Source organism: Schistocerca cancellata, chromosome 7 (genome assembly GCF_023864275.1).
Source record: "Schistocerca cancellata isolate TAMUIC-IGC-003103 chromosome 7, iqSchCanc2.1, whole genome shotgun sequence".
NCBI classification, from domain to species: Eukaryota; Metazoa; Arthropoda; class Insecta; order Orthoptera; family Acrididae; genus Schistocerca; species Schistocerca cancellata.
In genome coordinates, this window is record NC_064632.1 from 574,319,717 (window position 1) to 574,345,894 (window position 26,178).

Genomic DNA, 26,178 nt, shown 5'->3' on the forward strand with positions numbered 1-26,178 from the left:
AGAAAGACGACGTACAGAATGGCGCACCCACAGACTGCGTTGTCTTCTATATCTTTCACATCACTTGCAGCGCCATCTGTTGTTGAAAATTGTAACTACTGTAATTTCGAAAGTTTGTCCGCCTGAAAATGTACTGTTGTCCCAAGCATATTGCAACAAACGGTGTATTTCTATCGCTGCTCGTTTAGTTTTTATTGCCGTTTCAAATATATCGGTCATTTTTGAAACACCCTGTATATAAAATTATTTTTCAGTTGTATATAATTATTTTTGTTTCCCTCCAAGAGAGGCAAAGTGTTTAACCAGTAAAGACAATACATTGCACATATTTTAACAAGACATGAAAGCTTTTACAAAGAAAAAAGTAAGGACTCTTATCGTATCGAATTAATCATACAATAATTGCAGAATTCAACGATGGAATGTTAAACAAAACAGAAAGCAAAATGAAGCAGCAAAAGGTATGTAGTGTCCAAGCTATGGTGTTACAAACCATACGCGAAACGCGATAGTCTTCCCTCTCACAGGTGGCACATGGCCATCCGCGATCCGGTCTTCTTGCGAGCGACCGCTGCAGCCAGCAGTCATGTATAGTAGCTACATTTCTGCCAAGCCTGTTTGCAGTATCGCAGAAGGAACATCCAGTTTCTCGTAGCCCTATTACACAACCTCGTACAAACTAAATGATAATGGCGTCTTTGTCGCCTTAAAGGCCTTCTTGACTAACATCAACTGACCACGTCCAGTCTCAAAGGGAACTACCACTCACTACCGTTAAAGCGTGTATTCAAACAAACCTGATTTGCCTCCTCATACTGGCGTTAGTAGCGCCAGTCTTATGCGGCTGGACCTAAATTTGAGTAGACGTCACCTTTCATAGCAGAACCATATCTGCATACTTTCGTTTATGTTGCACAACTTGTTCTTGGAGCTGCGATTTTTGCATCAGTATATTTCGAAATATGAGTGCTATTTACTACAAAAATTGTACTACATAACATTATTTCACCCAGAATTGTTTTTCCATCACAGAATGCACCAAAAGAATCACTGATTTTAAAGATGACTGCAGAAATGGTAAATCTGACTCTCAGTGACTGATTCAACATAAACTAGATTGCAATGCCCGTGTTACTAACAAGGGAACCTCCCCATCGCACCCCCCCCCCCCTCAGATTTAGTTGTAAGTTGGCACAGTGGATAGGCGTTGAAAAACTGAACACAGATCAATCGGGAAAACAGGAAGAAGTTGTGTGGAACTATGAAAAACATAAGCAAAATATACAAACTGAGTAGTCCATCCACAAGATATGCAACATCAAGGACAGTGAGAGATCAGGAGCGTTGTGGTCCCGTGGTTAGCGTGAGCAGCTGCGAAAGGGGGGGGGGGGGGGCGTCCGTGCTTCAAGTCTTCCCTCGACTAAAAAGTTTAATTTTTTATTTTCGCAAAGTTGTGATCTGTCCGTTCGTTCATTGACGTCTCTGTGCACTGTAACACGTTTAGTGTCTGTGTTTTGCGACCGCACCGCAAAATCCGTGCGATTAGTAGACGAAAGGACGTGCCTCTCCAGTGGGAACCGAAAACATTTGATCGCAAGGTCACAGGTTAACCGATTCCTCCACAGGAAAACATGTCTGATATATTCTATACGACAATGGTGACGACATGTACGTCACATGACAGGAATATGTTGTGTAACTTGTACACTTGGCGAATGGGTAAAAAGATTCTTCTACCTTGTCCGATTTAGGTTTTCTTATGGATGTGATAATCACTCCCAAAAACGTGATGAAAACATAAGAGTTTGTCACATAAACTGCAACAAATGAATGCAACAGTTTCACAGTCGCACAGTTTTTCCTGTGCTCTGTCATAACATATGTTTTTAACGTTTTCAAATTTTTCCGTGTGCAGACCGTCAAATCTTGCATATGTCCAAGCAAATCTCAACATGTCCAATAATTTTGGAGAGGGAAGTTGATTATGTGTGAGTGCCTGGACTGAAAATTGTCTGAAAATAAAAAATTAAAACTTTTCACTCGAGGGAAAACTTGAACCAAGGACCTCTCCTTCCACAACTGCTCACGCTAACCGCGGGTCCACAGCACTCCTGAGCTCATATTATCCTTGATGTTGCCTATCTTCCGCATGGGCTACTCAGTTTGTGTATTTTGCTTATTTTTTTCATAGTTCCATACAACTTCTTCCTGTTTTCTTGATTGATCTGTGTTCAGTTTTTCAAGGACTATCCACTGTGCCAACTTATACCTAAATCTGAAGGGGGTGGGACGGGGAGGTTCCCTTGTAAGAAAAAGGATGCAATGTTCTTTCGGACATGCAAGCATGTTCAAAGGAACAGGCACTGTGGCGACCATAGCCACAATGGAATACATGAAGTGTCTGAGGCGTGTTTTTTAAGTAAGGTCCGTTTGATCATAAGTACACAACGAAAGGTTATTTCAAAAAAGGAAATTTATTTTCAGAAAGTACATACTTCACTCTATTTTTCGATATAGCTGCTAAGTTTGTTCCGACACGTATCATACCTCTCAAACAATTTTAAAATACCCTCTTCATAAAAACTTGCCTCCTGCTCCGATAACCAAGAGTACACTGCCGTTTTGACGTCTTCGTTATCATTGTAACGGTTGCCATTGAGGTGTTGTTTGAGGTGGAAGAACAGATGGTAATCGCTCGGCGCAAGATCAGGACTGTAGGGTGGGTGGTCTTAAACTTCACGGCCAAAACTGTTCAATAACTTGCGGGTCTGACCTGCAGTGTGAGGTCTTGCATTGTCATGGAGAAGGACAATTCCCTTTGTCAGCATTCCGCGTCTTTTGTTTTGAATCGCTCTGCGTAGCTTTCTCAGCGTTTGGCAGTATGCTTCTGCATTGATAGTGGTTCCTCGTTGCATGAAGTCGACCAACAAAACACCATGCCTATCCCAAAACACCGACGCCGTGATTTTGCGCTGGGACAGAGTCTGTTTGGCCTTCACCATTAGAGGCGAGTGTGTGTGTCTCCATCCCATGCTCTCTTGCTTTGATACGGGCGTGATCTACAAAACCCATGTTTCGTGTCCAGTTACGATCTGACTCAAGAAGCCGTTACCTTCTTCGTTATAACGAGTCAAGAACTTCATCGCACACTCAAATCTTTGGCGTTTGTGGTCCTCTCTTAGGAGCTTTGGGACTCAACGGGAGCAGAGTTTCCTAAACTTTAGGTGTTCAGAAAGAATGTTGTAAAGCACTGATCTCGAAAAGTCAGGAAATTCGTCTGAGAGGCCTGTTATCGTGAAGCGCATGTTCTCACGAACCCTCGCTTCAACTGAAGCCACCAAATCGTCTGTAATCAAAGAAGGGCGGTCGGAGCGGGCCTCATCATGGACGTTATTACGGGCATCTTTGAATTCTCGTACCCAATTACCCACTTTCCTTTCACTCATAACAGTATCACCGTACACTTCGCAAATCTGTCGATGAGATTGTGCAGCAGACAGGTTCCTTGCTGACAAAAACCATATCACTGAGAGAACTTCACACGTGGCGGGCGAGTTGACAGGCTTAAATACACTCCTGGAAATGGAAAAAAGAACACATTGACACCGGTGTGTCAGACCCACCATACTTGCTCCGGACACTGCGAGAGGGCTGTACAAGCAATGATCACACGCACGGCACAGCGGACACACCAGGAACCGCGGTGTTGGCCGTCGAATGGCGCTAGCTGCGCAGCATTTGTGCACCGCCGCCGTCAGTGTCAGCCAGTTTGCCGTGGCATACGGAGCTCCATCGCAGTCTTTAACACTGGTAGCACACCGCGACAGCGTGGACGTGAACCGTATGTGCAGTTGACAGACTTTGAGCGAGGGCGTATAGTGGGCATGCGGGAGGCCGGGTGGACGTACCGCCGAATTGCTCAACACGTGGGGCGTGAGGTCTCCACAGTACATCGATGTTGTCGCCAGTGGTCGGCGGAAGGTGCACGTGCCCGTCGACCTGGGACCGGACCGCAGCGACGCACGGATGCACGCCAAGACCGTAGGATCCTACGCAGTGCCGTAGGGGACCGCACCGCCACTTCCCAGCAAATTAGGGACACTGTTGCTCCTGGGGTATCGGCGAGGACCATTCGCAACCGTCTCCATGAAGCTGGGCTACGGTCCCACACACCGTTAGGCCGTCTTCCGCTCACGCCCCAACATCGTGCAGCCCGCCTCCATTGGTGTCGCGACAGGCGTGAATGGAGGGACGAATGGAGACGTGTCGTCTTCAGCGATGAGAGTCGCTTCTGCCTTGGTGCCAATGATGGTCGTATGCGTGTTTGGCGCCGTGCAGGTGAGCGCCACAATCAGGACTGCATACGACCGAGGCACACAGGGCCAACACCCGGCATCATGGTGTGGGGAGCGATCTCCTACACTGGCCGTACACCACTGGTGATCGTCGAGGGGACACTGAATAGTGCACGGTACATCCAAACCGTCATCGAACCCATTGTTCTACCATTCCTAGACCGGCAAGGGAACTTGCTGTTCCAACAGGACAATGCACGTCCGCATGTATCCCGTGCCACCCAACGTGCTCTAGAAGGTGTAAGTCAACTACCCTGGCCAGCAAGATCTCCGGATCTGTCCCCCATTGAGCATGTTTGGGACCGGATGAAGCGTCGTCTCACGCGGTCTGCACGTCCAGCACGAACGCTGGTCCAACTGAGGCGCCAGGTGGAAATGGCATGGCAAGCCGTTCCACAGGACTACATCCAGCATCTCTACGATCGTCTCCATGGGAGAATAGCAGCCTGCATTGCTGCGAAAGGTGGATATACACTGTACTAGTGCTGACATTGTGCATGCTCTGTTCCCTGTGTCTATGTGCCTATGGTTCTGTCAGTGTGATCATGTGATGTATCTGACCCCAGGAATGTGTCAAAAAAGTTTCCCCTTCCTGGGACAATGAATTCACGGTGTTCTTATTTCAATTTCCAGGAGTGTATTTTGAAAGCACAGAACAGAGCCGTACAGGTCAGCTACAGAGCTGAAACAGAGCACAGTTCTTCCCGAGGCATGCCGGTACACGACGCGCGCTCTCGTTGCTGTATGCGCACGAACTACTAGAGTCTATAATAAAACAGACCTTACTTAAAAAACACGCCTCGGGTTTCCAGTTCCGAACACGAACAAGCATCAGCTGTGTAAGGAAATGACGACAGTGAAAATCTGTGTCTAACCGGGACTCGAATACAAATTTCCCGCATTAGGCGTGCTGTCTCCTTAACCGCTTCGGCTATCCGAGCACAGCCCACAGACGCACCCCCAACTTGCGTATGTCGTCGTCCTCGCGTCACAGTCAGTACTAGTACACACATTATGTAATTCCCCTACTGCACAGTAAACTTTTATTTCAAAGTCGCTGCCTTGCATCGGCAGATAAATACGATATTTCAGTTCCTTCGGACATAAAACGCAACATAATTAATATTCTGAAACAGACCAAAATACTGAAATAATCTACTCTAACCCATTCCAAAAGACAATCAGGGCGCAAATTACACTACTGGCCATTAAAATCGCTACACCAAGAAGAAATGCAGATGATAAACGGGTATTCATTGGACAAATACATTATACTAGAACTGACTTGCGATTACATTTTCACGCAATTTGGGTGCTTAGATCCTGAGAAATCAGTACCCAGAACAACTACCTCTGGCTGTAATAACGGCCTTGATAGGCCTGGGCATTGAGTCAAACAGAGCTTGGATGGCGTGTACACGCACAGCTGCCCATGCAGCTTCAACACGATACCACAGTCCATCAAGAGTAGTGACTGGCGTATTGTGACGAGCCAGCTGCTTGTCCACCATTGACCAGACGTTTTCAATTGGTGAGACATCTGGAGAGAATGCTGGCCAGGACAGCAGTCGAACATTTTCTGTATCCACAAAGGCCCGTAAAGGACCTGCAACATGCGGTCGTGCATTATCCTGCTGAAATGTAGGGTTTCGCAGGGATCGAATGAAGAGTAGAGCCACGGGTCGTAACATGTCTGAAATGTAACGTCCACTGTTCAAACTGGCGTCAATGCGAACAACAGGTGACCGAGACGTGTAACCATTGGCACCCCATACCATCACGCCGGGTGATACGCCACTATGGCGATGACGAATACACGCTTCCAATGTGGGTTCACCGCGATGTCGCCAAACACAGATGCCACCACCATGATGCTGTAAACAGAACCTGGATTCATCCGAAAAAATGACGTTTTGCCATTCGCGCACCCAGGTTCGTCGTTTTGAGTACACCATCGCAGGCGCTCCTGTCTGATGCAGCGTCAAGGATAACAGCAACCACGGTCTACGAGCTGATAGACCATGCTGCTGCAAACGTCGTCGAACTGTTCGTGCAGATGGTTGTTGTCTTGCAAACGTCCCCATCTCTTGACTCAGGGATCGAGACGTGGCTGCACGATCCGTTACAGTCATGCGGATAAGATGCCTGTCATCTCCACTGGTAGTGATACGAGGCAGTTGGGATCCAGCACGGCGTTCCGTATTACCCTCCTGAACCCACCGATTAAATATTCTGCCAACAGTGATTGGATCTCGACCAACGCAAGCAGCAGTGTCGCGATACGATGAACCGCAATCGCGACAGGCTACAGTCCGACCTTTATCAAAGTCGGAAACGTGATGGTACGCATTTCTCCTCCTTACACGAGGCATCACAACAACGTTTCACCAGGCAACGCCGGTCAACTGCTGTTTTTGTATGAGAAATCGGTTGGAAACTTTCCTCATGTCAGCACATGGTAGGTGTCGCCACCGGCGCCAACCTTGTGTGAATGCTCTGTAAAGCTAATCATTTGCATATCACAGCATCTTCTTCCTGTCGGTTAAATTTCGCGTCTGTAGCACGTCATCTTCGTGGTGTAGCAATTTTAATGGCCAGTATTGTATTTTTTCATAAGGTGAGAAAACATTTGTGTCCACCTCTTAATAACTGTCAAGTCACACATAAATTATAAAACGAATTCCCGTCAGATCATGACCCACTACTATCTTGCAAAGCGAAAATATAAATGATAATTAGAGATAACTTTAAGCGATGACCAGAAAAGGTCATGGATGATGCTGCACAAGAAGGAGAACGGGAGACAGTGCCACATGATTTAGTATCCTGTGCTAGCCGAGCAGAACAACGTGTGTGTACGTGCACCTGATATTTTACGCAATATAAACTCAACGTTTCAGCGCACTCAGCTGTCATGCAACTTCAATATAAACACAAAATATTGCATGCAGTTGATTTCAGTTCCCATCATAATGTGACACACTACTTATTGTTAGTACTCAAATCATCGTCATAATTCAACGTAATTCCTTCCATTAAATATTAAATATCACAACCAGTAATACAAGCAGCATTCTGCAACATAACTCATGCCAAAGGAATAATGGACAAAAATATTAATTATTGATGACATAAAATTCTGTCACGGTGACCTCGGCAGATTGCTGATTGAAAAGGTCCAGGTTCGATTCTCGAGTGGCTCGAAGATTTTCTCCGCTCGCGGACTGGGTGTTGTCCGTAAGTTCGTCAACCACAAGAAAATAGTCTCCAGTACGCTATGGTATCGTCTTCGCACTACTGAAATGGCTGCATGGGCATGACCAGAAAGCCAATGAATGAAATTAAACGAAACAATCATTCGAACAGATTATAGACAAAAACAAATATTCATCAAGTAGTCTGTAAGTAGGCTGTTTATGTTTTCTTATTGGCAACGTTACGTAGCGCTCTGTATGAAAATCACTGGCTGTGCTGTGTGCAGTCTGTGGCTAGTTTGCATTGTTGTCTGCCATTGTAGTGTTAGGCAGTTGGCTGTTAACAGCGCGTGGCGTTGCGCAGTTGGAGGTGAGCCGCCAGCAGTGGTGGATGTGGGGAGAGAAATGGCGGAGTTTTGAAATTTGTAAGACTGGATGTCATAAACTGCTATGTATATTACGATTTTTCAACACTATTAAGGTAAATACATTGTTTGTTCTCTATCAAAGTATTTCATTTGCTAACTATGCCTATCAGTAGTTAGTGCCTTCAGTAGTTTGAATATTTTATTTAGCTGGCAGTAGTGGCGCTCGCTGTATTGCAGTAGTTCCAGTAACGAAGATTTTTGGTGAGGAAAGTGATTTGTGAAACGTATAGGTTAATGTTAGTCAGGGCCATTCTTTTGTAGGGATTTTTGAAAGTCAGATTGCGTTGCGCTAAAAATATTGTGTGTCAGTTTAAGCACAGCCTTGTATAATTGTTCTAAGGGGACGTTTCAAGTCATACTGCAGCATAAATCCTAGCGTAATACAGAGTGAAATATCAAATAATTAAGCTTTCACAGTATATCATAAATCCATTCATAAACAGTAACACCGTCTGAGCAAAAGTTCCTTTACCAAAATATAGTTAAAGTCTTTAAAATTTTCTGTCTAATAAAAATGACGAAATTAGATTCTAACAACTCAAGATGGAGGTCAGTCAACGATTTTAAAATATCCTAAATCATGCACAAATTACCCGGATGTCAAACTATTTGCCAGGAATACGTGGCGTCATAGCATCGATGGAAGGTTGTTTAAGCCCATTTGACACGTTAGGCTTTCTCGTCTCAAACTACCATCGAGAAAAGTGCGTCTGCTGCAGCGCCCCCGGCGTTTTATTCCCGTGCTGAGTCTCGTCATTTTCATTTACACGTCAGCGCCAAGATCGCATGCGTTGTGAGAACTGTCTGCTGTGCAGTTTACCATCTGAGCGGAAAAAATGAGGTTGTCAGGGGTTATTCCTTTCGCGGAAAAATCTAAATGTAGTAACGAATGTAGGAAGAAGCGACGATAACAGATTTTATTAATGATCAAAGTAGATTTCATAGTAGAAGTTCTTGTCAAAGGCCGTGTGCTACGTTCTCTGCACTGCAGAGAACTGAAAAAGTAGGAAAATTGTCATCCAAACATTACAGAAGATTTACATTTATTTTCTCGAGAAAATATGTACCTGTATACACATAAAACGCTTTTTTCTTAAATGCCCGATAACAACGAAAATTATTTTTCTGAACAAAGAATTCTGACCTTTTCACTGATGAATTATTTTCATTAAAATACGTTTAGCTATTTATGTGCTTACATAAGCATGGTGTAGGCTTTTCCTCGTTTCGTTTGTTGTGTTGTTGCTTTTGGTCTTCAGTCCGAAGACTGGCTTAGTGCAGATCTCCATGATACTCTGTCCTGTGCGAGCATCTTCATCTCCAAATAACTACTTCAACCTTCATCCTTCTAAATCTGCTTACTGCATCCGTCTCTTGGCCTCCCTCTACGACTTTCATCCCCCCTCTCCCATATCTAAACTGGTTATTCCTTGATGTCTCAGAGCGTGCCCTACCAACCGATCCCTTCTTTTGGTCAAGTTGTGCCACAAATTTCCCTTTTCCGTACCTCCTCATCAGTTACGTGTCTACCCATCTAATGTTCAGCATTCTTCTGGAGCACCACATTTCAGTGTCAAAAGCTTCCATTCTCCTCTTATCTAAATTGTTTGTTGTCCATGTCTCACTTCCATACGTGGCTATACTCCGTACAAACACTGTCAGAAAAAAACTTCCTGACGCTTAAAACCATACTCGATGTTAACACACTTATCTTCTTCAGACACGCTTTTCTTCCCATTGCCAGTCTACATTTTATATCCTCCCTACTATGACCACCATCAGTTATTTTGCTTCCTAAATAGCAAAACTCATATAGTACTTTAAGTATCTCATTTCGCAATCTAACTCCCTTAGCAGCACCTGATTATCCTTGCTTTGTTTTTATTGATGTCCATCTTATATCCTCCTTTCAATACACTGTTCATCCCGTTCAACTGCTCTCCCAGGTCCTTTGCTGTCTCTGACGGAATTACAATTTCGTCAGCAAAGCTTAAGGCTTTATTTCTTCTCCCTGAACTTTAATTCCTACTCCAGATTTTTCTTTGGTTTCCTTGACTCTTTGTTCGGTGGACAGATTGAATAATATCGGGGATAGGCTACAACACAGTCTCTCTCCCTTCTCAACCCCTGCTTCCCTTTCATGCCGATCGACTCTTATAACTGCCGTCTGGTTTTTGAAGTTGTAAAATAGCCTTTTGCTCCCTGTATTTTACCCCTGCTGCCTTCAGAATTTCAAAGAGAATATTCAAAGTCAGCATAGTCAAAAGCCTTCTGTAAGCCTACAAATGCTAGAGATATAGGTTTGTCTTTCCTTAACCTATCTTCTATGAGAAGTCGTAGTATCAGTATTGCCTCGCTTGTTCCTACGTTTCTCCGGAATCCAAACTGATCTTCCCCGATATCGGCTTATACCAGGGTTTCCATTCTTCTTTAAGGAATTCGTGTTAGCATTTTACCACCGTGACATATTAAGCTGATGCTTCGCTGTCAGCAGTACTGTCTTTGGAATTGGCATTACTACACTCTTCTTGAAGTCTGAAGGTATTTCGCCTGTCTCGTACATCTTGCACATCTTACGGAAGAGTTTTGACATGGCTGGCTCTCCCAAGGCTATCAGTAGTTCTAACGGAATATAGGATATGCCCAGGGCCTTGTTTCATCTTTCAGAGCTCTGTCATTTTGTACTCGCAGTATCATATCTCCCATCTCATCTTCATCCACTTCCCTTTCTATAATACTGCTTCCAAGTTTATCTCCCCTGTATAGACCATCTATATACTCCTTCCACCTATCAGTTTTCCCTTCTTTGTTTATGACTGGTTTCCCATCTACGTTCTTGATATTCATACAGATGGTACACTTTAATTCTCCTACAGGCGGCATCTGTCTTTTCCCAAGTGAAATATGCTTCTAAATCCTAACATTTGTGAGCTTACCATTCTTTCTTAGGAATTTTTTAAACGTTTGCATTCGCTTTCGCCTGCTTCACTTGCTGCATTTCTAAATTTTCCCTTTCACCAATTAAATTCAATATCTCTTGTGTTATCTAAGGATTTCTACTAGGTCTTGTCTTACCACCTATTTGATCCTCTGCTCCTTCGCTATTTGATCTCTTAAAGCTACTCATTCGTCTTCTGCTGCATTCCTTTCTCCTGTCCTAATCGAATGTTGCCGGCCGCGGTGGTCTCGCGGTTCTAGGCGCCCAGTCCATAGCCGCGCGACTGCTACGGTCGCAGGTTCGAATCCTGCCTCGGGCATGGATGTGTGTGATGTCCTTAGGTTAGTTAGGTTTAAGTAGTTCTAAGTTCTAGGGCACTGATGACCACAGATGTTAAGTCCCATAGTGCTCAGAGCCATTTGAACCATTTTTTTGAATCGAATGTTGCCCCTAAGGCTCCCTCTGAAACTCTCAATAACTTCTGGTTCTTTCAGTTATCTAGGCCCACCTCTTTAATTTCCTACCCTATTCCCATTTCTTTAGTTTTAATCTACAGTTTATAACCAATAACTTGTGGTCAGCGTCCACATCTTCCCCTGGAAATGTCTTACAATTTAGAATCTGGTTCCTAAATCTCTGTCGTACCAACCGAGTTCCTATTTCGTTCCTTTCCCCCTGTCCATATTTACCCACTATTTGTCCATTTCTTCTTTTTCCTACTATCGAATTCCAGTCCTCCCATGATTATTAAAATTTCGTCTCTCTTAACTATACGAATAATTTCTTTTACCGTCAGTCTCCTTATCATCTGAGGAGATAGTTGGCATTTGAACTTGTACCACAGTGGTAGGCGTCGGGTTCGTGTCTGTCTTGACTGCAATAATGCGTTCACTATGCTGTTCATAGTAACTCATCTGCATTCCTATTTTTTCAATCATTATTAAACCCCTCCTAAATTACCCCTCATTCCTATTAGATTTTGTATTTATAATCCTATATTCACCTGACCAGAAGCCTTGTTCCTCCTACCACTGAACTTCACTAATTGCCACTATATCTAAATTTGACCTATCCATTTCCCTTTTTAAATTTTCTAACCTACTTGCTTCACTACCTGAATAATTTCTTTTATCTCATCATACGTTTCATCAATTTTCTTCATCTGCAAAGCTAGTTGGCATATAAACTTGTACTACTGTAGTAGGCATGGGCTTCGTGTCTATCTTGGCCACAATAATGCGTTCACTATGCTGTTGGTAGTAGCTTACCCGCATTCCTATTTTTTTATTCATTATTAAACCAACTCCTGCATTACCCCTATTTGATTTTGTGTTTATAACCCTGTATTCACCTGACCAGAAGTCTTGTTCCTCCTACCACTGATCTTCACTAATTGCCACTATATCTAAATTTGACCTATCCATTTCCCTTTTTAAATTTTCTAACCTACTTGCTCCATTATGGGATCTGACATTCCACGCTGCGATCCGTAGAACGCCAGTTACCTTTCTCCTGATAATGATGTCCTCTTGAGTATACCCCACCCGGAGATCCGAGTGGGGGACTATTTTACCTCCGGAGTATTTTACCCAAGAGAACGCCTTTATCATTTAGCCATACAGTGGCGCTACATGCCCTCGGAAAAAATTACGGCTGTACTTTCCCCTTCTTTCAACTGTTCTCAATACCAGCACAGCAGAGCCGTTTTGGTTGATGTCACAAGGCCAGATCAATCAATCATCTGGACTGTTGCCCCTGCAACTACTGCCAAGTCTGCTGCTGCTCCTCTCCAGGAACCACGTGCTTGTTTGGCATCTCAACAGATAGCCGTCCTTTGTGGTTTGTGGTTGCACCTACGGAATGCCATGGTCTATGGGGGTGGTAGTGAGGGGGGGGGAGAGGGATAGGAGAACGCTAATAATAGAACACAATGTACTAGTACAACGGAGACCTTCAGTGTGGTGGCTTGCGTGCCTCGGCACACTAATATGAACACTAATAAGAAGAAACGTGATCTCGAGTAATTACTTATCATGAAAATAAAACAAACAAGACAATAAAGATTAATAAGACGCCAAAGCACAAAATACATCTGTATAATAGGAGTGAGCTTGGCCAGAACAGGGTAACTTCAAACGTTAGCAATGCCGCCATTGGCCCTTCTTTCTGAGGGTCTCTAGAGTCATCTCCATCACACTTCTCTGTGACGTCACTATGACGTGTAAATGCCCAGTTTCGGCCGTGGGGAATGTCTATCGACTTTCCAGGTCGTATGGAATTCTAAGAAGTAGGAGAAGCCGTACTGGACCTCGTCACTGAATTTCGTATTTCGCATGTTTTAAATTACTACGTACGAATATGCCTAAGAATACGTTCTGCTTCAAATATTACGCATCGTTATTGGCACAGCTTGTTATAATTAAATGTATGGTAAAGGATATCAGCTGTTAAAATCTTCAGGAGATGAGACATAAAGAGGGGCGCGTTTTGCTAGGGTCCACAATGGCGTAGTATGTAGAGCTGTCGAGTTAGGAAGAAGATCATAGAGTTTGCTCGCTGGTTTGAGGAGATACATTTTTCAAACAAGAACATGTCTTCAATTAAACTACATCTGCAGACGAAGTGTATTCTGGTGCTTGTACCGGTGCAGCAAGGTTCCTGCTGCTGTTTTTTCTCGTCATTTCAGTTACCTTTAATTGCAAAGGAATAAGTCCATTTTTCTCGCAGTGAGTTGCAATATTTCGCACAAGTTAGAAGATAGTTTACTTTTACCATTGGTGGAGCTTAATGCTACGCACTTTCCGTAATACGTACGAAAATAACAAGTATGAAGTTTCTGGATTCTCACTTTCAAAGAAAGAAAAGGCAGTAAAATCTCAGTGAACGTACGAATAGAAGGTAATGATTTGCTACTTTAATTCGTGTACAAGAATGGCTACCACAGTCACAACGATACTCCGTATTTACAATCTTTTCACAGTTTCAGAAGAGTGTTATGGTTATGCTACATTTATTTTTCGGCACTGCAGAGCACGTTTGATTTTGTATGTGTACGTAGACGACATAATGTTATGTATGTAGTCCTTAAAGTAATGAACATATCGGTTAAAACGAAGTCAATAAACAATTCAGATCCAATAAGGTGAGGAAAGATGTGATTTATCCGCTGGTGTGCTAGCTATAAATACGTTTCCATTTATTAACACTAATGAGGCATACAAAATGCCTTTGCATTAGCAGGTAGCATTTCCATGCTTGGAAGTAATCGGGTATTGAAAACAGCAGCCAGTCACGTTATTTCTAATAATCATTAAGCTATGGCAGCGGGTACACCAGATGTGAGCTTGCTAAGGGAGGCTGACCGCTCCTAGACTTGATGCGACCACTAAACTCGAAGGACATCCACGGCGGTCGAAACTGGGCACGTACTCGTCATAATGGCGTCACCGAGAAGTGACCACGGGCCATGCGCAGTGTGCAGCAAACTCGGAAAAATTAGAATTCCACGTTCGGCGTAGTCTATAGATCATCGACGTAGTAGACACACTCGCGGAGTCGTTAGTTGCTGATTTAGACGCAAGTACGAGGAGTCGATTTTGAGCACAGAGTCGTTCGTGTAAGATGGGCCTTTAAGCCAGTGCCGGCCAAAGGCTGCACAGCTCCTTTCCGGCCGTACGTGGGGTCTGGACCCCTCCACAATCCTCCACACCTATAAATCCCTCATCCGCCCTATCCTTTGTTACGCCCATCCAGCCTGGATCTCCGCCCCCCCCTACCTTTTATAAATCCCTCCAAATCCTTGAACGCCATGCTCTCCGCCTTTCCTATCGCATCCGTCTCCCCTCCCCCACGCGGATCCTGTATGATCTCATCCCCTTCCCCCACCTCCTCCTTTTCCTTGAAAGGATACGGATCCTGTACACCTCCCGTAAACTTGATCCTCCTTACCCGCTCGTGTCCCCGATCCTCTCCCACCCCCGCCCGCTGCCGCGCCTGTATTCCCACGTCCCACCCGGTCTCCATCTCTCCACCCTCCTTACCCTCTCCCAAGGTGGCTTCTGCCAGCTCCCCCTCCCTGATGATGTCCTCGTCCCCTCCATCTACCCCTCCTATCAACTTTGACCCTGCCCCACCCCCCACATCCGGTATCCTTTCCTTTCGGCACCCTCCCTCCCTTCACTTCTGTTCCCTTCTTTTTCCTTTTCCCCCGTCCCTCCCTCCACCCATCTTCCACCGGGCTTCCCCTCCCCCTTCCTCCCTCCCCCCTATCTCCCCTGCCCGTGGCATCTCTGCTCTCCCCTCTCGCTCTCCCACTCCCCTTCCTCCTCCTCCTCTCTTGGCAGGTCCCCGGACTCGCACACGCATAGTGAACATTCGCGCGCCAGAGATCATCGCCATCTGTGTCTCGTGAGTGTGACGTCGTTTTGTGTTTTTAGTGTCCGCCGTCCCGCTACTACATTCACTTGTGCTGTCGGATTCATCCGTGTTATGTGCGCCGTGTCAAAGTGTTTTCAGTGTTGTTATCGTCGCGTGTGAATGGCTCCGTGTTTTTTATGTCTCTGTGACTTCTATCTTTTGCCCGTCACTATATTCATTACCATTCTCCATTCTTGTACTTTTGTCAACACAATGGCTGAAGAGCGGCGTAGTGTGCCGCTGACAGCCTACCTGATTTGTACAGGTATTAAAATAACAATAAAGTAAAAAAAAAAAAAAAACGCTGCACAGTGTGCAGACGTGCGGAAGTGCTGCACATGTGCGCATCTGTGCGACAGCGACACCTGTTATGTGTCCTAAACGAACGGCGGTGGTTCCACTTCCCTGTTTATGTCGTACACGCAAGAGCTTGTTTGTGAAAGATTTTTCTCGGTGATGAAAATTAATAAATCAAGGTTTCGATCAAGCGTAAGTGATGAAAATATTCGAAACTGCTTGCGTTTGTCAATGACCCGTGCTTTTGCGCCCAATTTTAACTATATCATTTCTCATGACGAGTGATAAACGTGTTTGGATTTATTCCTTTCATAATTAAAAATTATTGTTTACTAATTGTGTATTATTGCCTCATTCTGCTCCATGTTACATTATCATCAGGAAAATTGGTCGTTAAACCGATTGTTCCAATGTATACTTACATTTAGGGTTTTTTATTAATGTGAGAAAGTCTACGCTCAGCTGAAGTCGATAAAACATAACATTCATCTAATTGTCGGTTATTATGGAGATTTCAGACGGAACTGATGAAAGATATAGCAATAATGGTATTGAAATAACAGGTGATCATCGAGAGGTCTGCTGTTATCATTCTGTTTAGAGGTCAGTGAGACAGAAATTATGTGGGTGTAACTGAGGGCACCGAGAATTAGTTATAGGAAACCTTGCATTAGTTTAATGTTATTTGAAATCATGAATAAGGTTCGTTGGAAGTCGCTATTTTTGTTTTCTTTATTGTTATTTTCAAACCTGGGTACAGGCAGGCCAGCAGCAGCATGCTATGCCGCTCTTCGGCCTCAGAGAAACACACAAGATATAAAAGAAGACATCGAGAGAAAAAACATGGTGGACATAGAAACGGAGACAATCACTATTTTAAATACATGGAGCCGTTCACGGGCGTAGAGTCCAAGATAAAATTTGTTCAGACACTTGAACAGAGACGAATATTGTCACACGTGAACAGAGGTCCGGGGACCTGCCAAGAAAGGAAGAGGGGGGGTGGGAGAGGGAGAGGGAGAGGGAGAAGGGAGAGCAGATGCCAAGAGCAGGGGAGACGGGGGGAAGGGAGGAAGGGGGAGGGGAAGCCCGGGGGAAGAGGGAAGGAGGGAGGAGACAGGGGAAAAGGAAAGAGAAGGGAAGGGAAGAGAAGGGAGGGAGGGTGCCGAAAGGAAAGGACACAGGAAGTGGGGGGAGGATCAAAGTTGGTAGGAGAGGTAGATGGAGGGGAGGAGGACATCATCAGGGAGGGGGAGCTGGCGCAAGCCACCTTGGGAGAGGGTGAGGAGGGTGGAGAGATGGAGACTGGGTGGGACGTGGGAATACAGGCGCGGCAGCGGGTGGGGGTGGGAGAGGATGGGTGAGACAAGCGGATGAGGAGGATCGAGTTTGCGGGAGGTGTACAGGATCCGTATCCTTTCAAGGAAAAGGAGGAGGTGGGGGAAGGGCATGAGATCATACAGGATCCGCGTGGGGGAGGGGAGACGGATGTGATAGACGAGGCGGAGAGCATGGTATTCAAGGATTTGGAGGGATTTATAAAAGGTAGGGGGGGGCGGAGATCCAGGCTGGATGGGTGTAACAAAGGATAGGGCAGATGAGGGATTTATAGGTGTGGAGGATTGTGGAGGGGTCAGACCCCACATACGGCCAGAAAGGAGCTTGAGGAGATGGAGTCGGGAGTGTGCCTTGGCTTGGATTGTCCGGAGATGGGGAGTCCAGGAGAGGCGACGGTCGAGGGTGACGCCAAGGTACTTAAGGGTGGGAGTGAGGGCGATAGGACGGCCATAGATGGTAAGATAGAAGGAGGCGGAAGGAAGGGGTGGTTTTGCCTACAATGATCGCCTGGGTTTTGGAGGGATTGACCTTGAGCAACCACTGGTTGCACCAAGCAGTGAAACGGTCAAGATGGGATTGGAGAAGGTGTTGGGAGCGCTGCAGGGCGGGGGCAAGGGCAAGGAAGGCGGTGTCATCGGCAAACTGGAGAAGGTGGACGGGGGGGGGGGGGTGACGGCGGCGGCATGTCCGCCGTGTACAAAAGGTACAGAAGGGGGGAGAGGACGGAGCCTTGGGGCACACCGGCGGAGGGGAAAAAGGTGTAGGAATCTGTGTTATGGATGGTGCCATAGGAAGGACGGCGGGAGAGAAAGGAGCCGATCAGACGGACGTAGTTGATGGGAAGGGCGAAGGTTTGGAGCTTGAAGAGGAGACTGGAATGCCATACGTGGTCATAAGCGCGTTCGAGGTCCAGGGAGAGGAAGATTGCGGAGCGATGGGAATTAAGCTGGTCGGAAAGGAGATGAGTGAGGTGAAGGAGAAGATCGTCGAAAGAGAAGGACGGCCGAAAGCCACACTGGGTAACGGGAAGGAGGTGGTGCTGGCGGAGATGCTGATGGATGCGGCGGGTGAGGATAGATTCCAGGTCCTTGCTGAAGACCGAGGTAAGGCTGATAGGATGGTAGGAGGAGACGGCGGACGGTGGTTTGCCACATTTAAGGAACATCAGGATACGGGCGGTTTTCCACAGGTCAGGATAGTAACCGGTGGACAGGACTACATTGTAGAGCCTGGGAAAGAGACAGGAGCTTCACGAAGGTGACGGTAGGTGACACGATCGTGACCAGGAGCGGTGTTGCGTTTTGTGCGGAGTGTAGCAATGAGATCCTGTGTAGTGATAGGGGCATTGAGTTCCGTGTGTGCAATGTTGTCCAAGTACTGGAAACCAGGAGCGAGGCGAGGGACAGAGGTGTCAGTTCGGTCGCGGACATCCGGGAAGAGGGAGTAATCGAACTGGGGATCATCAGGGATGGAAAAGACATCGGAGAGGTAAGAGGCAAAGTGATTGGTCTTACTAAGGTTGTCAGGGAAGGGGTGATCATCATGGAGAAGAGGATAGTAGGGGGAGGGTTTAGTTCCGGTAAGGCGACGGACGGCTGACCAGAACTTGGACGAGTTGATAGGGAGGGTAGCATTTAAACGGGTGCATGTCTGTCGCCAGTCCCGGCGTTTCTTAGCAAGGAGCAAATTACGAATGTGACGCTGGAGTTGCCGGTGGCGTCGTAGGGTGTTCGGGTCACGCGTGCGGAGGAAGGCACGGTAGAGACGACGGGATTCACGGAGGAGGAGGACGGCCTGTGGGGGTAAGGTAGGACGGTGGGGGTGGACGGCTACAGTAGGGACGTGGGCCTCCACGGCCTCAGACAAGGTCTGCTGGAGAAAGGAGGCGGCATGGGTGATATCGTCAGGGTGGTGGTAGGTGAAGGGGTGGCTATCGACCTGGGTGGAGAGGGTAGCCCGGTAGGCATTCCGGTTTGCACGGGAATAGTCATGGACGTACTTAGGGGGAGGGTCATTACGAGGGTCAGGGCGGGGGCGACGACCGTCTCAAACGGTGAGGAGGACAGGGAGATGGACGCTACCAATAGGCTCCAGGACATCCACCGTTATGCGGCCAAGGAGGTTGGGGGAGGAAAGGATAACATCGGGAGTGGAGTTGGATTCGGGACGGGTGTGCTGGGGGTTGGGGAGAAGTCGCTAAGTGCTCTCTTTCTTAAATAATAGATCAAAAACATTACGCGTATTTACGTACCGTCAGTCAAGCTGTCTTAATAAAAACCCACGGTTGTTAACTGTACTGCTTGTCTTACTGGGTTTAACTGTTAACTTGAAAGTAGACGTCTCAATGAGCAGACTGTGATAGTAATGTTTAATACGCGAAATACCTTCCCATGGTTGGCTTGCAAGCTGTGGAAAGAGCACTAGAATTCGCCGGTACAGAGTACCCCAGCAAGTGGATAAAGCGACATCTATGCGTAGAAACATGCACTACATGAACGCTGACGGCTGCCGCGTGCACGCTGTGACCCGGAAGTTGCACATGTGCAGCAGCACCGCACGCGTGCAGAATTTCTGGCCGGCCCTGCTTTAAGCAGTCGGCACACGGACCGTGCTGTCGAACGTCAACATTGAGCGTGCCGAGTTCATCGTGCTGCTGAACCCTCAAGAACGATGCCACTTTAGCATACGGTACGTGGGCCCCAACGTGGTATACGCGATGACAACGAAATATAGCAGCATTTCTGGAATGTTTCTAGTTCGTAATTCATCACACTGTTTACTAAACGAACGCGCGTAAAATTCGCACCTTAGCTCTGTTAAAGCGCACATTTGCCCCATTGTCCTTATGCTAGTCAGGTTGATCTATGTGATAAGCACAAATAAAAACTCCAACATCCATGTACATGTTTTAAGGCAAAAAGGAAAGTACCATGTCCAATCAATAATGACTCAGGCTTATAAAAGTTCCATTACAAACAGTGCGATAAAAATTTCCTGGCAGATTAAAACTGTGATCCGGACCGAGACTCGAACTCGGGACCTTTGCCTTTCACGGGCAAGTGCTCTACCATCTAAGCTACCCAAGCACGACTCTCGCCCCCTCCTCACAGCTTTACTTCTGCGGTGCACAATCCGCTGCAGAGTGAAAATCTCATTCTGGTGCGATAAAAATTTGCAGTAGTTTTCCACATAAGAGAAAAATTATTTCATGATTCCCGCATTTTTGTAAAACCCCATGGTCATTCTTACTCGTTCACTGTCCCTACCAAGTAGCAGAATCTTTACAACATACGAATTTCGAAACGTAAAAGAAAAAGGAGTAAAATATCTGACAAATAGTTGATGGCGAATCCCAGCATGTTGCCTCTTGCTAAAAGCTTTAATCGTAGTTATGTTACTAACTGTAATTTAATTGTAACAAATAGTACGAAGACCAATGCGTTTTTGGTGGACCCCCAGTGTGTCGTTGCCTTCAAATGGCATACTCTCATAATACGCATGTTACAATAATTATTTTGCCACGAATATGATGTTTCTCATTATTTTATTGCAACGAATCAGACAGTTAACAGCGGGATTTCGAGTGCTTCTCAATTTCGTGGAGGTATGTACCGTCCATGCAACTAAATAAAGGCAGTTTCTTTATTGCCACACGCGTTTCGCTCCTTTTATTTGGGAAGATTCATCAGTGGCCTGAAATACATTTTCCCTTTTATACATAAAATAAATGTACTATGTAGTAGATACAATATGCTGCTATATTACATTTTGTGACGTTCTTCTCTTGTTCTTTGTTTTTACGCGACAAAATGTAATATAGCAGCATATTATATCTACCACATGATACATTTATTGCATGTGTAAAAGGAAACATCTACTTAAGGCCACTGATGATGCTTCCCACATAAACGAAGCGAAACACGTATGGCAATAAACAAACTGCCTTTATTTAGCTGCATAGACGGTACATACCTCCACAAATTCAGAGAAATTAATTGAAAGAGGGAAACAGGAAAAAATAACGATTCTCAAGTTGCTGATGCTCAGAAAAGACATATACAGGGTGGTCCATTGATCGTTCAAAAATGGTACAAATGGCTCTGAGCACTATGTGACTTTACTTCTGAGGTCATCCGACCCCTAGAACTTAGAACTACTTAATCTTAACTAACCTACGGACATCACACACATCCATGCCCAAGGCAGGATTCGAACCTCCGATCGTGGCGGTCGCGCGGTTCCAGACTGAAGCGCCTAGAACCGCTCGGCCACTCCAGCCGGCTCCATTGATCGTGACCGGTCCAAATATCTCACGAAATAAGCGTCAGACGAAAAAACTGCAAAGATTGGAACTTGTCTAGCTTGAAGGGGGAAACCAGATGGCGCAATGATTGGCCCGCTAGATGGCGCTGCCATAGGTCAAACGGATATCAACTGTGTTTTTTTTTAAATAGGAACTCCTATTTTTTATCACATATTCGTGTAGTACGTAAAGAAATATGAATGTTTTAGATAGACCACGCTTCCGCTTTGTGATAGATGGCGCTGGAATAATCACAAACATACTGCTCACTATTTTACACGAACAGTTGGTAACAGGTAGGTATTTTAAATTAAAATGCAGGACGTAAGTACGTTTGAACATTTTATTTCGGTTGTTCCAATGTGATACATGTATCTTTGTGATCTTATCATTTATGAGAACGCATGCTGTTACCGTGTGATTACCTGTAAATACCACATTAATGCAATAAATGCTCAAAATTATGTCCGTCAACCTCAATGCATTTGCATTACGTGTAACGACATTCCTCTCAACAACGAGTAATTCGCCTTCCGTAATGTTCGCACATGCATTGACAATGCGCTGACCTCAATGCATTTGCAATACGTGTAACGACATTCCTCTCAACAACGAGTAATTCGCCTTCCGTAATGTTCGCACATGCATTGACAATGCGCTGACGCATGTTGTCAGGCGTTGTCGGTGGATCACGATGGCAAATATCCTTCAATTTTCCTCACAGAAAGAAATCCGGGGACGTCAGATACCGTAAACGTGCGGGCCAATCCACCTACTCAATACCATTTCAACTCCACGAGTGCTATGTGCTAGTCATCCATCTTTTTGGAAGTACATCGCCATTCTGTAATGCAGTGAAACATCTTGTAGTAACATCGGTAGGACATTACGTAGCAACACAGCATACATTGCACCATTTAGATTGCCATCGATAAAATTGGGGACAATTATCCTTCCTCCCATAATGCCGCACCATATAGTAACCCGCCAAGGTCGCTGATGTTCCACTTGTCGCAGCCATCGTGTATTTTCCGTTGCCCAACAGTGCACATTATGCCGGTTTACGTTACCGCTGTGGGTGAATGACGCTTCGTCGCTAAATAGAACGAGTGCAAAAAAATCTGTCATCGTCCCGTAATTTCTGTTGTGCCCAGTGGCAGAACTGTACACGACGTTCAAAGCCGTCGCCATGCAATTCCTGGTGCATAGAAATATGGTACGGGTGCAATCGATGTCGATGTAGCATTCTCAACACCGACGTTTTTGAGATTCTCGATTCTCGCGCAATTTGTCTGCTACTGATGTGTGGATAAGCCGCGACAGCAGCTAAAACACCCACTTGGGCATCATTATTTGTTGCAAGTCGTGGTTGACGTTTCACATGTGGCTGAACGCTTCCTGTTTCCCTAAATAACGTAACTATCTGGCGAACGGTCGGAAAGTTGAATGATGATACGGAGCAGCATATATAGCACACGCCTGTTGGGCATTTTGATCCCAATAGGCATACATGAACACGATATCGACCTTTTCCGCAATTGGTAAACGGTCCATTTTAACACAAGTAATGTATCACGAAGCAAATACCGTCCGCACTGGCGGAACATTACGTGATACCACGTACTTATACGATTGTGGCTATTACAGCACCATCTATCACACAGCGAAAGAAATGGTCCAACTAAAACATTCATATTTCCTTACGTACTACACGAACATGATAAAAAAATGGGGGTTCCTATTTCAAAAAAAAACGCAGTTGATATCGGTTTGACCTATGGCAGCGCCTTATAGTGGGCCAACCGTAGCGCCATCTGGTTTCCCCCTTCAAGCTAGACGAGTTCCGTTGTTTGTAGTTTTTTCGTTTGATGCTTATTTCGTGAGATATTTCGCCCGGTGACTATCACTCTCTATAAGTATATACTTGAACTGAATGCCAACATGGCGCCTCTCAACTCTGTGCTGAAGGGAGATAGCTTGCATGTGACGTAGGTGGCTTTGCGCCATGTAATTGGTAAACGCTCAGACGCACGCTCAGAATATCTGACATGCTACGTACTGCTCCGTACGTTCGGAAAGACTCCCGAAAGCACTGGTCCACGCTATGACGTCAGAAACTCGGCACGCTCAACGTTCGGATGCACGTGCATCCGAACGTTGAGCGTTGAGCGTGCCGAGTTTCTGACGTCATAGCTTGGAATAGCACGCTCGCGAGTCTTTCCGAACGTGCAGAGCAATATCTGGCATGTCAGATATTCTGAGCGTGCGTCTGAGCGTTGACCAATGAGATGGCACAACGCCACATACGTCACACGCACGCCGTCTCCCTTCAGTACAGAGTCATGAGGCGCCATATTGGCATTCATTTCAAGCCTATATGTACATATGCCGTTTCTGAGCACCAGCAAATTGAGAATCACTGCAAAACCAGTTGTTACGTGTGTGATTCGTTCCAATAAAATAATGAAAAACATCATATTTCTGTCAAAAGGATTATTGTATCTTCCGTATTGTGAGATTAGGTTATTTGAAGTCAGCGGCACACTGAAGATCCACCCAAAACGCATTGTTCTTGGTACAATTTGATATTATTAAATTTCAATCAGTAACATATCTACGTTTAAGGTTTCAGCAAGGTGTAATACGATATGATTAGATGCTAAAAATGTGATGTGGGTTTAGTGTAGTGAGTACTGTCACTGTCCCCACTAGTGTTCTTGGTTGGTGTGATGGTTCGCGTCTTGACACTTCCAAATTTTTTTTCCGATCATTCGCGTTTTTATTAGGTTCTGATACTTTATTATTTGTTTAATATAAGTATATACTATAATATTTGATGTTATGTAAATATAAGTTCACCTTTTTTTCAGGGGTGACTTTGTTCCATTGGCTTAATCTACAGGACAACTTGCGCTACTTGTATGAAGATATTTTATTCGTTTTTCTTTTACGCTTCATAATTCACATGTTGCAAAGATTCTGCTACTGGGTAGGAACAGTGATCAAGTAAGACTGACCTTGGGATTGTACTAAAATGTGGAAATGATGAAATAATGTTTATCTTATGCGGAGAAGTATTCCAAATTTGTGACGCACTGTTTGTAATGGAACTTTTATACGCCAGTTTCCTTATTGATTGGACATGGTACTTTCTTTTTCGTGGACGATGGAGGAAATGTGCGTTTTAATAGCGCTAACGTGGGAATTTTACGCGCGCCCGTTGGGTAAGCAGCGTGATTTACGAACTAGAAACATTCCTCAACTGCCGCTGGAGTGCACTGCGATCGCGTATACCACGTTGGGGCCCACGTATAGTCTGTCGGTAAACTGAAGAGTGAGCGAGCGAGTCCCCACTCTGCCTAGCCAGCTACGTCACGAGGCGCTTCTACAGGCTGTCCGACAAGGTAGTGCCGTCCCTGCCGCGGCGCGCGCTCAAAGTCTGTGGAGATGCCGTGTACAGATACGTCTCGGCTGCGTTCATTTTTAGACAAATGTATTAAGACTATAAGGGATACAAAAGATGATAGCTTCTTCCGAAACATAACATTATAGAGTAAATACTATCAAGATAAGAATGTTCATGTGAATGTATTGATGTTCCTCTACTGCTATTCGTAAAACGAACCCCATATAATGCAATCAATCTGTAGAAATTGAGGCTTGTTCTAACTTTCTGTTTCTACTAGAAGGTAGAAGTTTTCTTTGAAGGACTGCATTGAAACTTAACAAGTTTTGCAACACGATAAGTGGTTAAAAAGTAAGCATAAATTTATAATTTTGCGTGTTGTATTAGTCCGATTTGCACTACTTTTTTTACACTGTTTTCGTAAACATGACTCAAAAGAATGTGTACAATGTTATGCATATTGGGTATTTACTCTGTTGTGAGCTGTCAAAAAGGTTACGTGTGTTTTGGTAGCAGCAAAGATTATTTGTTTTCTATAAAAATAGATTACAGAATCTGCATTAAATTTTGTTATAGAAATGGAATAAAGTTTATGAAATTTTTAGAAATGTTAAATATTGCTTTTGGTGAGCCTGTTATAAGTGAACAAAGGGCATACAAGTGGTATAAACATTTCAAAGCGGGCCTTAAAGGACAGCGGTTTTACGGGCATGGATGAGATTAAAAATGCACAGTTAAGAGACCTACAAACTACCCCGAAGAAATAGTTCCTAAAGAATTTCGGGAATTGGAAAAAGCACTGGCACAAGTATATAGTATGCAATGGGGAATAGTTTGAAAAGGATAACATTGCTGTAGATTAACAAATAAAGTTCTTACCAAAAATTAAAAATTAATACGTGAACGCACCTGGTATTTCAAGCTTTTTGCTTAGAAGTCTAGAATCAATGTACATGTTTCGAAGAAAATTTCAGCAGTGTTTAGAATAGCTACTGCGCACAAATTTCAAGCAATATGTCTCAGAATCAGGTGAATAGCGACCGAGATAGACATTTAGTGTCCCATAAGCATCAAAGGTTTTATGTTATTTTGAAACTGTCTATAACGATCGGTTTCCTCCCAAGATTATTAGTTTTCCTTCGTGGCGATTCCACTAAACCATGCGGTTTATTTTCGCGTTCCTTCCTTATGCGTCCTATTGGACGAGGCTGACGTTTGCATAAATTGCAGCCCTTTGATTGAGACTGGTAATATTAGCCAACAGCTCTTTTTGGGCCGCCTCTTTAATACACGCTGTTATAACATTAGAGACTATCGAACGCTCGTTACTCCGCAAATACCTCCTCTTCCTCGTATTCTGCACATTTTCTTACAACGCTAGACGATTATCCATCAGTAAGTATACAAAGTTAACTGACTGACACTGGCAACTAAGATCATATGAACAGAGGCGACGTATATCACTGCACGCTGATCTACACCGGTATACAGGTAACTGGCAAC